Raw genomic sequence first — 15,140 nt, 5'->3', positions numbered from 1 at the left:
TTTTAATACACGGCTCGTTATTTATTTGGGAACAAGCCTCCAAAATATTTCCCTAAGTTCCCCTTTTGCTCAACCAATGGGAGGTCTCTTTGTCATCTTTGTTGTCACTTGGCTAAACTCTCCATCTCGGTTAAGAGTGAACAGCCCTGCCACAGGGCTCCTGGTCTTGGTTGGTGACGTTGATTGATTAGGCAAGTTAGCTAACTATTGATTAGTTTTGGGACAAAGAGATTTGGACCGGTGGAGGAAAAATATGACTTTGCACCTTCAGTTTAGAGAAAATTCAAACAACAACAACAACAATAAACCCAAACCTGTTAAATTCCGTTAAGTAGTCATGAGAAAAGCTGGAGGGGGCCACACAGAGGCACTTCTTTCTGCCTAGGTGGCTTCTTTCCCTGCAGTTAGTCCCATGTTTGATTGGCTCGGTGCCCAAGCTGATGTTTAAACTGCTGTATTCATCTTGCTCCCACGACGGTGACATGCCACCCGGATGCGCTGCTGCTGACAGGGAACGTGAGGGGGACCAGACGGCTGACAGCGTCTCCGTTCTTCAGAGCCCCGGCAGGATGACTGTCACCCGATGATAGGCCACAGCCTGTCATTTATTTACTTACAGTTTTAATGTGAGTCAAATGAACGGGAGGGGGAAATGTGACAAGAGGCAGAGAGAAAGTGAGTGGTTACAGGAAAGAGGAATCTGACAGACCCTTTTCGGCATCAAAATACCCACCACAGTTGCTGCCTACATCTCAATGGACGTGCCAGCTCGGAGCCCGGGATGAGCAGCATTGCAGGCAGGAAGTCAGATGGGCAGAAGGGAGTTGAGTGGAGCAGCCAAGCTCATCTGCCACTTGCCTGTATTAAGTGCCTGGAATTTTTTCTTGTTCGTTTACTTTCTGTAATATTCAATGAGTGTTTTCACAAGTATGATTCTTCTTTTGAGATTTTTTAGTCAGTACACATTTTACAAAATATCTGTCCTATGCAATAAAAATCATATCCAAATGTCCTATTTGCAATAAAAATGTGTTTAGAAGGAGTTTACCGTCTTAAAGATAAAACCTTGGAAAAATGTATTTGTATTATATGAATTATAATATTTGTATTATAATGACAGCCTGGTCATAAGAAAGAAATCCCTAAAAACCCAGGGAAAACAAGAAAAGATATTTTAATTGTAAACTGTTAATCTTAGGAAAAAATTACACTTGTTCACAGCTCAACTCACAATAGCTAAGATATAGAATCAATCCAGATGTTCATCAACTGATGACCTGATAAAGAAATTGTAGTATATATATATATATATATATACACACAATGGAATACTACTCAACCAAAAAAAAAAAAAGAATGAAATCCTGGTCTTAAGAACATAATGATATTTTTGTCATGATGTGCTAACTTCCCATGCAGGACTTCTGTCCTCAATGAGTTGTATTATGAGAACTAACTGTAAAACTTGTTCTCAGTTTGTGTGTGTGCGCACAAATTATTGAAATCTTTACTTAGTATAGAGTTGGTCTTCTGTGTATAAAGTTAATTGAAAAAGAATTTTAATGGAGAATGGGATTGGGAATGGGAGAGGAAGGAGGAGGTGGGGTGGGAGTAGGGATGGGAGGGTGGGTATGGTAGGAAGAATCACCATATTCCTAAAGTTGTACTTATGAAATTTGTACTCATTAAATAAAAGGTTTCTTTGGGGAAAAAAAATTCTCACACACTCTGATGAGCGTGCACTAAGGGTGTGATGTGTACAGAGACAGGTTGCCTGGGGACACTTTATGTGCCCAAGATGATAAGGCCCTCGCATATCATCACTAACAATGGAGTTGATGAGGCCCAGGTGTTGGGTTCAGCATGATGTCAATAAAAACCATCATGCAAAATAAATACCAAAGAATTGATGCATATTTATAAGAAATATTGTCCCTAGGAAATTATAACTTTAATCCATTTTAGCCTAGATTCAGGCATCTCAAGTGTTCTTCACTTAAGTGTTCTTCATGAAGCTTTCTGTTTTTTAATTATTATTATTTTTAAAATTTTTATTTATTTGTGAGGAAGTGAGGGCAGAAAAGAAAGAAACAGAGACTGAGAATGAGAGAGCGCCCTTCTGTTGGTTCGGTCTCCAAATTCCTGAATGCTAGGAATTTTTTTTTTTTTGACAGGCAGAGTGGACAGTGAGAGAGAGGGACAGAGAGAAATGTCTTCCTTTTCCGTCGGTTCACCCCTCAATGGCCACTGTGGCCGGCGCACCGCACTGATCCAAAGCCAGGAGCCAGGTGCTTCTCCTGGTCTCCCATGCAGGTGCAGGGCCCAAGCACTTGTGCCATCCTCCACTGCAGAGAGCTGGACTGGAAGAGGAGCAACCGGAATAGAATCCGGCACCCCGACTGGGACTAGAACCCGGGATGCCGGCGCCGCCTGAATGCTAGGAATTTAATCCAAGTCTCCCACATGAATGGCAGGGACCCGATCACTTAAGCCATCACCTGTTTCCTCCACTAGGGTGTGCATCTGCAGGAATCTGGAATCAGGAGTGGAGCCAGAGTTGAACCCAAGCACTTTGATATGACATGCAGGCATCACAAGCCATATCTTAACTGCTGCACCAAATGTCCACCCTTGCTTTCTGGTTTTTAGTTTATGATTTGCAAATGCATCTCTTGGCATGTCTACCATTGTTATGTGCATTCTATACACTAAATTTTGTTAACAATCGCCCTTGCAGGCTCCCAGATTTGAAGCACCAGTCGTCAGTTGGTCTCACTTTCACTTAGTGAAGGCAACACCGCTTAGGCAGTTAGGCACAGAAGTAGGACTCTGTAGGATACTGAAAGGAATGTTGCATTTGGATGCTATGTGGCTGTTTTGGGAGAGGAAACAGCTTTAGCTGATGCTGAGAAGTTTGCTGGAACAGATCAGATGCACTCCACCCTGTGGCTCCATTGGCACTGTCTTCCCTAAATCTCTCTCGACTCTTAGATATTCATGGGCCTTGCTGCTTCTGGCTGCCAGCACATATCTCTGTAGGGTTGCCCTGATGCTAGAAGTACAAGCCAAACCTGACCTGCACTCCGTGATTCTTTTGCCAAGAAAAGGGGGACCTTACTGTGAACCTTAGTGAGTGACAAAAAGGCTTGCAAAACACGAGACTCCCAACCACCACCTTTGTGTACCCCTGTCTGGAACTAGGGCTGTGTCCTCAATTCCTGGTGTGAATAACTTGGCAGATTCCTGTGAATGAGCCACATTGTGGAGTCATGTGAATTCTGAAAACTCTGAGATTTCAAATGTACTTTCAGAGGTTGCTAAGTGGCCCAGTTCTTTCCTGAAGAATATCAGGAATAAAGAAAATTTTGTCCCCTTGGGCATTTTTTAAAAAAAGAAGATATATATACAGCCAGGGCTGCACCAAGGTGAAGTCAGAAACTCCACAGAGGAGTGACAGAGGCTCAAGTACACGAGACATCATTTGGTGCCTTCCCAGGCACGTTTATCATGAATTGGATTGAATTGTAGAAACTGGGATTCAGACCAGCACCCTGATATGATATGCGGCCTCATAAGCAGAGATTTCAACTTCTGCAACACACCACTGGCCCCAGAGTATGTCTGATGCTTTAAAGGGTAAATTACCTGTCCTTGTTTTCTTACCTGGGCTGGGGAAGACGATGTGTCCTACTATCTTGCCCACAGCTGAGCCCTCAACAGTTTGTGTTACATTTATGTGGACACAGAGGGTGTCCTCGGGGCCCAGGAATGCCTGTTTCCACTCCTTTGCCTGCCTTATTGCTGGGTGAGACATATGTGGGGTGGCACCCTAGGTTACATTTCCAAGGTCAGTGAGGTGAAGATTGTTAAATGTTGAGATCTCATTACTGCTAAGCTTTTTTGTTCTTCTCAACACCCCTGCATGGTTATTTAACCTTTTTGTGTCTCTGGTTAAGATGCAGTTGATACTAATAAAATGGCAGGAATTAGAATGGAAGAAGGGCAGTGGATTCCTGCTATTGACTGCCTAAGAAATGTCCACCTTCCCTATATAAAAATAAACTGCTTTATAATTTATCAAATACTTCAATTGCTCTGGTCACACACTCCAACACAACTACAGTAATTTTAGCAGGAAAGAGATATGTGAAAAATCCTGTATTATTTGTTCTTCCATCAAATATTCACTGAGGGTGTCCCTTGCAATATTCCTGTACCCTTTGAGTCACTGTGGTGATCTCAATCCCTTTAAACTGAGCTTTAAAAAATACTCCTACCTTTCCTCATTTTATACACGGGAACAGCTATTTCCCATTTCCTGTCTTTCACATTCTTTTTGTAGTGAAAGAGAAAGGTAAAAGTAATTTTCATCCACTAGCACCTTCTCTGAAACCATGCGATATACCCTAATCTATAATGTGCAGTTTTTTTCACCAACATTTTTATTCTTGACCGAGATGGGCTTCAGGCTGCATCCAGTATCAGTCTATTCATGAAAACCTTCGAACACGAAATTATATCAAACACAATAATAGATAAGCAGCTGGACTGCATCATTTATTTGTAGCTGAATACGGTTTCCTCCTAATACCTGTGAGCAGTGGTGATATTCAAGACGGCTATCCTATTTAGCAGCTGAGTGCTGATCGACTGGAGTGGGAGTTGGTAACCAGCAATGGTTATGGTCATGATCTGCACTGCTCATGCACAGAGCCCTGCAGGGTATGGATGGGAGAGAAGCCTCCTCACTGAGGACAAGAGAACCCCCAGTCCATGAAGACACATTGCTCTCTGTGCAGGGTGCTGGGGCTGTTACAACAAATCGCCACACACTTGGTGGCTTAAGATAATAGAAATCCATTCTTGCACAGTTCTGGAGGTCAGGAGAGCAAGATCGAGGTGTCAGCAGGGCTGTGCTCCCTCTGAAGTCTCTGGGGGTGATGCCTTCCTGGCTTCTCCTGGCTTCTGGTGGCTCCTGGCATGCCCTGGCTTGTGGCACCATCATTCCAATCTCTATCCCCACAGTCCCAAGACTTCTTCCTTGTGACTTTGTGCCCATTCCTCCACTTAAAAGGACACCTAATGTGGGTTTTAAGTCCTTCCCCAGATCCAGGGATGATTTCACTTAGAAATCTTTGCGTCATTACATCTGCCAAGGCATTATTTCCGAGTAAGATTACATGCTGATGTTCCAGGTAGACATGATTGGAGGGCTGGGGGGAGACATGCCCTTCAACCCAGTATACCCTGCCTTGCTCGCAATGCTTCTCAGGATGATATAAAGAGCAGGATGCTCAGATCATTGCAGCACAGCTTTTAACTAAGTAGCATGATGGAGAAGTATTCATTTTTAATTTTTGTATTAATTTGTCTCATCTGTCTTATCTATGTATTTCATCTATCTACCATTTATCAATCAATCATCTATTTCTCTAGTTAAGGCAAGAGAGCACAGAGTTTGGAAACACCTTCCTTGAGGGCTGAGAATTTAAAGCTATATTTCTCTAATAAATACTCTGCAGTGTTTTCCTATCTACCTTTCTTATTTGATCCTATAAGTAACAGTGAAAGGGGTGGGTAGCATGGTAGCATTGATGCCTGCAATAGAGAGCAAGAGTCCAGGTTCTGGGGCTGTCCTCTGTCTACCTTCCTTCACTAGTGGAACATGGCATTAGACTGGGGCTTCCAATGCCCAGGTTAGATTTCTTCCTTGATTTCTCTCTCTCTCTCTCTCTCTCTGCAGCAGTTTTAGGAGTGATGTCTGCCTCCATTCATATTTCCATATTCAGGTTTCCATTTGATTTTGAGGTTTGCGGATGTGTTAGCACAGCCATGACAGCTGAGTTCCATTCTCGGTTTTGTCATCAAGTAGCTTTGTGGCATGGGGTGAGTTATGTAATCTTCCTAGATCTCAGTTTCCTATCTAAATGGAAGAATATTAACTATCTTTGAAAATATAAAAAAGAAAAGTAATTGAATATATTTAAAGTATCTAGCAATATATTTTAAAAAAGAAAGACAAATAGCAGCCCCATCTTATGGTATATATTTTATTACTGCTCAGAAGAAAGAGTAGAAGGCCTGAGTAGAAAGCTTGAAGAATCTGTGCGTTTTGGTTCTGCAGAACCAGAAGAATGGTCTTGGTCAAGTGTCAGATAATCTGGGTCTGTGACATAATCTCTCCAATGTGGAGGGGTCTCTAAGTCCACTCAGACTCACGATGGAGGGAGAAATGCAAACAGTGAAGTCTACATTACCCTAAACTCAGATCATGAGGAACATTTATAAAACCATGTGTATGCTAACAAGAAGGAGAGGTTCCCTGCAAGAAGCCCAGGACATTCTTGGTGCTATTTCCTTATGTCACAGAAAGGAAATGACAGACAAAGCATTTCTGGTATATATAAGACTGAGTGGGGGGCGATCCTTGACTTTCCATGCTGTCAAAGACAGCTGCGTGATATTCATGTCCTTTGGAGCACTTTGAAGATGATGTGGGCATTGAAAATTGTAGTTTCCAAAGGAATTTAGAGACACAAAATAGTGTCAGGCTTGGATCAAATAAAAATAACTTTCCAGGTCCCCATTTATTAAAAATGTATGTCTTGTTTTCAAGCATTTTCTTCCACAGCAGTTGCACACTGGTGGGCCCCAGTTTGAAGCTTTTTAACCACTGCTTTTTGACAGCTCCCAAGCACTTTGCCTCCTGCCCAAATGTTGCTCCTTCATTAAGTCCCCCAAGGAAGCAAACAAGCCGAAGGCAAATGGAGACAATAAACCCTGCTTGTTCAAATGAACCTGTTACTTTCATTTGTCAAGAAACCTGGAGAATCACTGAAGCTGACTTGGAAACAAAGTCTGCAAGGGGCACCCCCATTCCGTGCTGGGAGCTTTCATGCCTATGGTGGATGAGGATCAGGGATGTCATTTACACAAAATTTCATACTTAAAACAACATTTACAGAAAGCGGTTCCAAGTTCCAGTCCCATTGGAACCTCTTTTTGTCTTTTTCTACATCTCTTGGAGCTCCGTGCTGTTTCCTGGGCTTCTTTTCTGTGTCTCTGTGCTGCCTCTTCTCTGCATTCCTTTGCAAATTCAAATCTGAGTGATGTTGATCCTTTCCTGGTATTTTCTTTGTATCAATATTAGAATACAGGCTCCTCCCTTTATTGTAGAAGTTTCTCTCTCTCTCTCTCTCTCTCTCCCCCCCCAACCCTGCCCATCTCTCTCTTCCTCTCTGCCTTTAAAGATTTGCTTATTTATTTGAAAGGCAGAGTTACAGAGGGAGAGACACAGAGAAAGAGATCTTCCACTTGCTGGCTTACTGTCTAAATGACCACAATGGCCAGGACTGGGCCAGGATCAAGCTAGGATTCTGGAACTCCATCCAGGTCTGCCCTGTGCATAGCAGTAGGGAGCTGATCAGAAGTGGAGCAGCCAGGACTCAAACCAAGGATCTAATATGGGAGGTGAGTGTTACAGGTGGCAACTTAACCCACAATGCTGATCTCAGACACTCTCTTTTTATGAACCCAGAGCAGCCAGGAAATGAAACATCAGGCTACCACTACAGCTTGCTTTGGGACAAGTGAGGATTTGTACTGTCTTGAGAGTTCAATGTTGTTAGACACAAATCTATTGATCACATCCCACGTTCCTGGAGTGTGCTAGTTAGTGATAGGACTACAAGTAGGAATAACCATTACCTCCAAGTAGGTGACACTCACTGTAGCAGAAGTGAAATTAAGCATAAACAATCTGTGTAGTGTCATTGACAAAGTACTTACTGGGAGCTGGAAGGCTTAAGTTCCAACTCAGACTCTTACTTAAGACTGATGAAGCACAATGTGATACAACTCACTTCTCTTTGTTTTCCTTATTCCTAAAACGAGACAATGTGATTAAGCTAGAAGATGATTTTCTGCTTGATTACTTATTGGTGGAATAATAATGCCTTTTGTGGCTTCCTCCCTGTCTAGTTTGATTTTTCTGGGGGTGGTGACATTCACTGTCCCCAAGGAAAAACTGGGAAAGGGGGAGGAAGAAATGAGACCTAAGGAAGGAGAATGAAAAAAATGAGTGTAATGCTCACCTTTGCCATACTTTTCCAGCCTGGGGAATAGGAAGAATGGGTCAAGTCTATACCTGTGGCCCGGTTTCATGAAGAAGGTTCTTTGCAAAATTTCACTTGGAGTGGTCTAGCAAGAATATTCCCATCTCCTGTCTTCACTCTGATCCCACTCTACAGCTCTATGGTTGGAGCTGTGTCACTCTCCAAATGTCAGTCATGTGCCATGGGGCAGACCTCAAGGTTCTATTCAGGCAGATGCTCTTTCTAAACTCTTCACCATTCTTCATCGATTCACAAAGTGGGAACGGCATCATATAGGCAAGGATTCTCTTTCTCTGTTAAGCAGTGAGGAATGAGGCATAAATACAGAGATGACATTGCCGTTGCTAGTTTGCACTTGACATAGGGTCATACAGCAGCAATGCCACAGAGGGTTGCAGGAACCTGGTTCGCTTCTAAGCTTAATCACGTCAGAAGTATACATGAACCCTCTTATCAAAGTATTTTTTGGAATTTTAATGATTTATTTTCCTTTTATATGTATGTCTGCAATTTTAAGAACATTGATTAACTTTTTATTTTTAATGAACATGTACCAGCTTCAGTAAGAGGATCTAAATAAACTTAAAAATCGATTTAAAGATTCATGAAACAGCATAGTGTAAAGGAAGGGTGATTATAAGCAATATTTCAAATGGGTGCTTTGTGTAAGCTTATACTGCTTTTTCTTCCTGAGTTAATGGAAGTTTAAAACTTTGTTAAGACTTTCAGGTTGGCCTGTAATAGGTAGAAGGCTATTTTTTCATTCAAAAGCTCTTACTAATATTTTTGGAAATGGAGTAAAACAAAAAAAGGAAATATATGTGTCATTTCAACATCACGCCCATAACTTTTGGGTTAAAAGCACAGGAAAATTATTATCAGACCACTACTGGGAAGGCTCATAAAAATCAGAATACTTACAAGTTGCATAATTGAAAAGACTGCTGTTAACAATATGATTTTAAATTCAGACAGAGACTGCACAATTTTGCCAGTTCTGGGGGTCAGTTGGAGCCTCTGTTGGTGATTGGGACAGAAGAAATCAGCAGGAAACAGCAATTCCTAAAACTTGCTTGATGTAACCTCCTCTTAGAGCACCATCGAGCCTTAGGCCACTGCTGGGCTTTTTGTTTAAGACTAATTCAAGGGGGCCGGCGCCGCGGCTCACTAGGCTAATCCTCCGCCTTGCAGCGCAGGCACACCGGGTTCTAGTCCCGGTCGGGGTGCCAGGTTCTGTCCTGGTTGCCGCTCTTCCAGGCCAGCTCTCTGATGTGGCCCGGGAGCAGTGGAGGATGGCCCAAGTACTTGGGCCCTGCACCCCATGGGAGACCAGGATAAGTACCTGGCTCCTGCCATCGGATCAGCGCGGTGCGCCGGCCGTGGCGGCCATTGGAGGGTGAACCAACGGCAAAGGAAGACCTTTCTCTCTGTCTCTCTCTCTCACTGTCCACTCTGCCTGTCAAAAAAATAAATAAAAAAGATAAAAAAAGGACTAATTCGAGGGGAAATATTAGATGACATGATCAAATCTGACACTTCTCTCTAGAAACTAAGTAGTTACAGTCTCCTGTCCTGTCTGACATTTGCTTTACAGGTGAAGCGAGCTGTTCAGGAGTCGGGTATTTGGCTGAGCTGGCCCTGTGTATCTATAGAACAGATTAAAGTGTATGCCAACTCTTGATTTTGAGAACCAATATTTTTCTGAAGCTAAGCCTCTGCAGTTTGGTGTGCAGGGTGGGTGTGTGAAAAGGGGCACCGTGCCTTGCTAAGGCCATTGGAAGCCCTGCACGCTCAGAAGAGGTGGCAGTGTGTAGCATCTCCACCACGGTTCATCCTGTCTGAGCACCCTGCCTGCTACCCAATACGTCACAAGTGCTGCACATGCGCCCCTTTGCTGCTCACTCAGAGGACTTGAGTGGCAATTACCTGCTCAGAGACCTCCTGCACAGTCCCTGCTACCATGTCCAGTTCTGAATCTTGCTTCAACCATACACTAGGTATATTTTACCAACACAATCATGATCAATTGATGTAATGAAGTACAATAATATTGTGAAGTGTTATGCCCTTGACATGTTAGTAAATTTTATTTGAGTTAGGCAATACAATCCAGGCTGTGCGTTAGATTTTTCTGGCCTTGACACAGCTGATAGAAATAGAATCTAAGCATTAACATTCCCCTTATGAAACAAATTATTCAGCTTTTTAAGTGATACTTTACCCTCTATGTTTTACGGTAAAACAACTGTTATTTATTTATTTATTTATTTAAGTTTTATTTATTTATTTGTAAGTCAGAGTGCTGGAGAGATAGAATAAGAGAGATCATCCCTTCAGTGATTCGCTCCTCAAATGCCAATAGCAGCCAAGGCTGAGGAAGGCTTAAGCCAGGAATTCCACCAGGATTTCCTTGTGAATGGCAGGAACCCAAATACTTGAGCCATCATCTGCTGCCTTCCAGTTAGATTAATAGGAAGCTGGATGAGAAATAGGGACAGAACTCAATCCCAGGCACTCCAATATGGGATGTGGGCATCCCAAGTGGTGGCTTAACTCAATGTGCCACAATGCCCATTCCCAAAGTAGTCCTTTTAATGATTAAGTGACACAGGGTACAGTATTCTGTATGATACCTAAACTAATTACTTTCAGTTACAGAAACTCGTATTTTGGACTCTCTATGATGACATCTTCTCTAAAAATTCAAGGCATTCACAACTGGAATGGCTGCCTGGCAGGCTGTGAGCACCTTCCCTGTTTCAAGCAGAGACTGCCAGGCCACCTGCCGGGAACGCACTGCACAGAACCTCTACGTGGGTTTGGACATGGTACTTCTTTTTTTTTTTTTTTTGACAGGCAGAGTGGGCAGTGAGAGAGAGAGAGAGACAGAGAGAAAGGTTTTCCTTTTGCCATTGGTTCACCCTCCAATGGCCGCCACAGCTGGTGTGCTGCAGCCGGCACACTGCGCTGATCTGAAGCCAGGAGCCAGGTGCTTCTCCTGGTCTCCCATGGGGTGCAGGGCCCAAGCACTTGGGCCATCCTCCACTGCCCTCCCGGGCCACAGCAGAGAGCTGGCCTGGAAGAGGGGCAACCGGGACAGAATCCGGCGCCCCAACCGGGACTAGAACCCAGTGTGCCAGCGCTACAAGGCGGAGGATTAGCCTATTGAGCCATGGTGCTGGCCAACATGGTACTTCTTAAAGCTTATCCCCAGCCTACAGATCTGTGGTTGGTTGAAGCCCCCATTTTGAAGTTGTAATGGACAGTCACTATTCACTGTCAGCTGCCTTCACTGTAAGGAAGAATTTTCACCTGCCCACAATTTACAGAGGTACATTTGCCCAAATCACAGCATCCTTGATGTTGGTTTGCCTTTTCCCTTTTGTAGCTTTGGTCATTGAGAATTATATGAGGAACAGGCACGGCAGAAGCTGCCTATTCACTGCCTAGCCTTGCCCCTTGTGGACTCTGTGACATGGGGATGTCTCCAAGTCCTGGACCCTCAAGATGCTCCTCTACTGAGGTTGAAGCATGACAGGTTCCCACCCGTATACCACAATAGCTGAAGGACTAAACAGCAGAAAAACTGCAAAGTCGTTGGCACAAGGCATGGTGTGTCTAGTGAATCACAATTATAAGCATTCAATATTTGTTAATTGTAGTGATTGTATTATTCACCTGGTTGTCAGATATCAGTTAGCAAACCTGTCACTTGTCTGCCGTGAGTGGACGATGTATTGAGTTTCAAGAGCTTTATTAATTGCTGTCATTTTAAAAAGGATGAATAAATATAATCATGGCTATTTCTGTCCTTTCCCTTCCCTGTACCTTAATTTCTTAATTTTACTAATGAATTTATTTTTTAAGAATTTTTGGGAAGTTTAAATAATTACTTACAGTACAGTCAATTTAAAATTCTCTAAGTAGCACATAATTACATAGGACCTTCGTTAAATTCCAATCTTAATTTTAAAAGCCTCTGTTACTTATAGTCTGTTGCTATTACATTGTCATCATGGGAGCTTATTATGCTTATCTGAAAGAGAATATTTGGACTTAAAATTTTTCAGATTTTTGTTTTGTTTACAGAGCGCTGATTCATACAAAAGTGGTGGCTCCAGTTTAATGTAAGAATTATGCTTGCATGTGCGGCTTTCCTTTCCCATTGAAACAGAAATGATCCCAGTGAGTGAAAAGCAAAGATAAGCTGAGAATAGAGTTGCAATCTTAGTTTGTGCAGGTGCTGTTTTGTTAACATCCTGGTGCATGTGTATTGTATTTTTGCACACATAGTAATAGTCAATTTTTTAAGAACATGCATTACAATGTTCAGCTCATTACAAGTCATGACAAAGCCCCTATGGTACCAAAGAGAAGACTTATGCTCCTTATAGACTTGAGAAGCTGTTTCCATTGTAACTCAAAGACTTTCAGTTGGGGAAATATCCACTGGCGATTTGCTTTGTGGATTGTTTACAGACCAGCTACTTCTTGCTTTTCTTAGTTGCTGAATTGAGGCAGTCTTATGAGGTTAGTCTTCTCAAATGTGCCTGGGGAGTATTGAAAAAAATCACACTAAATCCAACTGGATTTTTATGTCACAAAATTGTAGACGCTTTTCCTCTCTGCTTCTTTCCTCCATTCAGAGCTAAAACAAATCAGCTCATAAAAACTTCATAAAATTTTCCTGTGTGTGCTTTAATTGAAACAGCTTCCTGTGCTGTGCATCCCACTCTGTGGGGACCCTGTGTCACTGTTGCCTTCCAGGGGGAGCAAAGTGGAGCATCCTCGGCTCACTCTGTCACTGAGATGCATCCAGCAGGCCTTCTAAGTGCACTCAATATCAAAAGGCTAAGGGGAAAGGGCATTTCATCTCAATACAGAATACTTTCAAATTTTGAGACCATTTATAGAATCAAAAATAATTACACCTGCATCAGATAAAATGATGGAGCAGCTTTCTCTGGGACTCACCTCCATAGAAAACCCCATCAAGCTTCTTAATTTCTGTATGAAATTTCTTTTGACAAAACTGGAACTTCATTTATAAATTGTGAATGCAACACCCTGATCCTTTAAAATATGTCATGGAGGAAGGCTGTGTTCGCTACTCTGTATTCTAAGTGACTAGGTAATTTAGTGTGTGCATTTTAAGAAACAAGAAAACATGGTAAATATTTTATGTGCAGTTTTATTCTGAAATTTTCAGTTTTCTAATTGACCTCCCTGCCCTCCCCCCCCCTTTTTTGAACCTGGTTTTATCCTCAATTAAACTCATTCTGGGGCACAGTCGTAAAACTGCCAATTGGGATGCCTGCATCCCATAATGCAGTGCCTGGGTTCAGGCCCTGACTCTAGTTACAGTCCAGATTCTTGTTAATGCACACCCTGAACAAATGATGGCTCAAATACTCAGGTCTCTGCCACTTGTGTGGGAAACCCAGAGGGAGTTCCTGGCTCCTGGCTTTCGCCCAGCCCAGCCCTGCTGTTGTGGGCATTTGTGGAGTGAACCAGCAGATGGAAGCTTGCTCTCTCTTTCTCTTTTTTCTCTCTCTCAATCTGTCACTATGCTTTTCAAATAAAAATTTTAAAAAATTTCAGGCATGGAAAGCCAAGACACTCTGGAAAAAAAAAAAAAAAAAAACCTAAATGAAAGATCTCTGCAAGTGAGATCCCAGTGGAAAGAACGGGTCATCAAAGAAGGAGGTACCTTTCTCTGAAGGGAGGAGAGAACTTCCACTTTGACCATGGCCTTGTCTAAATATGATCAGAGTCAGTGAACTCAGGGGGCTTCCATAGCCTTGGCAGCTCATGACAAGAGCCTAGGGTGATTACTGAGGCCATAAACAAGAGTGTCAATTTGTTAAGTCAACAACAGGAGTCACTGTGCACTTACTCCTCATGTAGGATCTCTGTCCTTAGTGTGCTGTACATTGAGATTTAATGCTATAACTAGTACTCAAACAGTATTTTTCACTTTATGTTTCTGTGTGGGAGCAAACTGTTGAAATCTTTACTTAATGTATGCTAAACTGATCTTCTGTATATAAAGAGAATCGAAAATGAAAAAAAATCTTTTAAAAACATAAATAAAAATGTTATTGTGGCCGGCCCCACGGCTCACTAGGCTAATCCTCCGCCTTGCGGCGCCGGCACTCCGTGTTCTAGTCCTGGTCAGGGTGCCAGATTCTGTCCCGGTTGCCCCTCTTCCAGGCCAGCTCTCTGCTGTGGCCCGGGAGTGCAGTGGAGGATGGCCCAAGTGCTTGGACCCTGCACCCCATGGGAGACCAGGAGAAGCGCCTGGCTCCTGTCTTCAGATCAGCACGGTGCACTGGCCACAGCGCACAGGCCGCAGCGGTCATTGAGGGGTGAACCAATGGAAAAGGAAGACCTTTCTCTCTGTCTCTCTCTCTCTCACTGTCTAACTCTGCCTGTCAAAAAAAAAAAAAAAAAAAAAAAGAAAGAAAGAAAAGAAAAGAAAAGAAAAGAAAAGAAAAGAAAAGAAAAGAAAAAGAAACTGCTCTGGGGCCAGCATTGTAGTGTAATGGGTAAAGCTGCCATTGTGATGCCTGTGACCCATATAGGACTAGAGGGTAAAGCCAGTGCTTGCAGTGCTGACAGCCCGTAAGGGCACCAGTTCAAGTCCCAGCTGCTCCAGCTCTCTGCTAATGGCCTGAGAAAAAGTGTTTGGGCCCCTGCCACCCATGCGGGAAATCCGGATGAAGCTCTTGGCTCTTGGCTTTGGTCTGGCTCAGCCATGGCTGTTGTGGCCATCTGGGGAGTGAAACAGCAGATAGAATATCTCTCTTTTTCTCTTCCTCTCTCTCTCTGCAACTCTGTCTTTCAAATAAATAAATAAATATTTTTTTAAAAATAAAACATAAATTGTTCTAGTTAAGTGGTAGCGTGCAGTTTTTATAAAGTCAGGATCTGAAATTCATCAGTATTAGACATTTACTAAGTGCCACATTTTATCTAATACATAACATCAACAGTTACAAAGTATGCTATTATTTTATGTACTAA

This window comes from Oryctolagus cuniculus, chromosome 5 (genome assembly GCF_051225735.1).
Source record: "Oryctolagus cuniculus isolate XC-2025 breed Fujian yellow rabbit chromosome 5, ASM5122573v1, whole genome shotgun sequence".
Lineage (NCBI taxonomy): Eukaryota > Metazoa > Chordata > Mammalia > Lagomorpha > Leporidae > Oryctolagus > Oryctolagus cuniculus.
The sequence above is the reverse complement of the archived record's forward strand: the minus strand, read 5'-3'. Positions refer to the sequence as shown.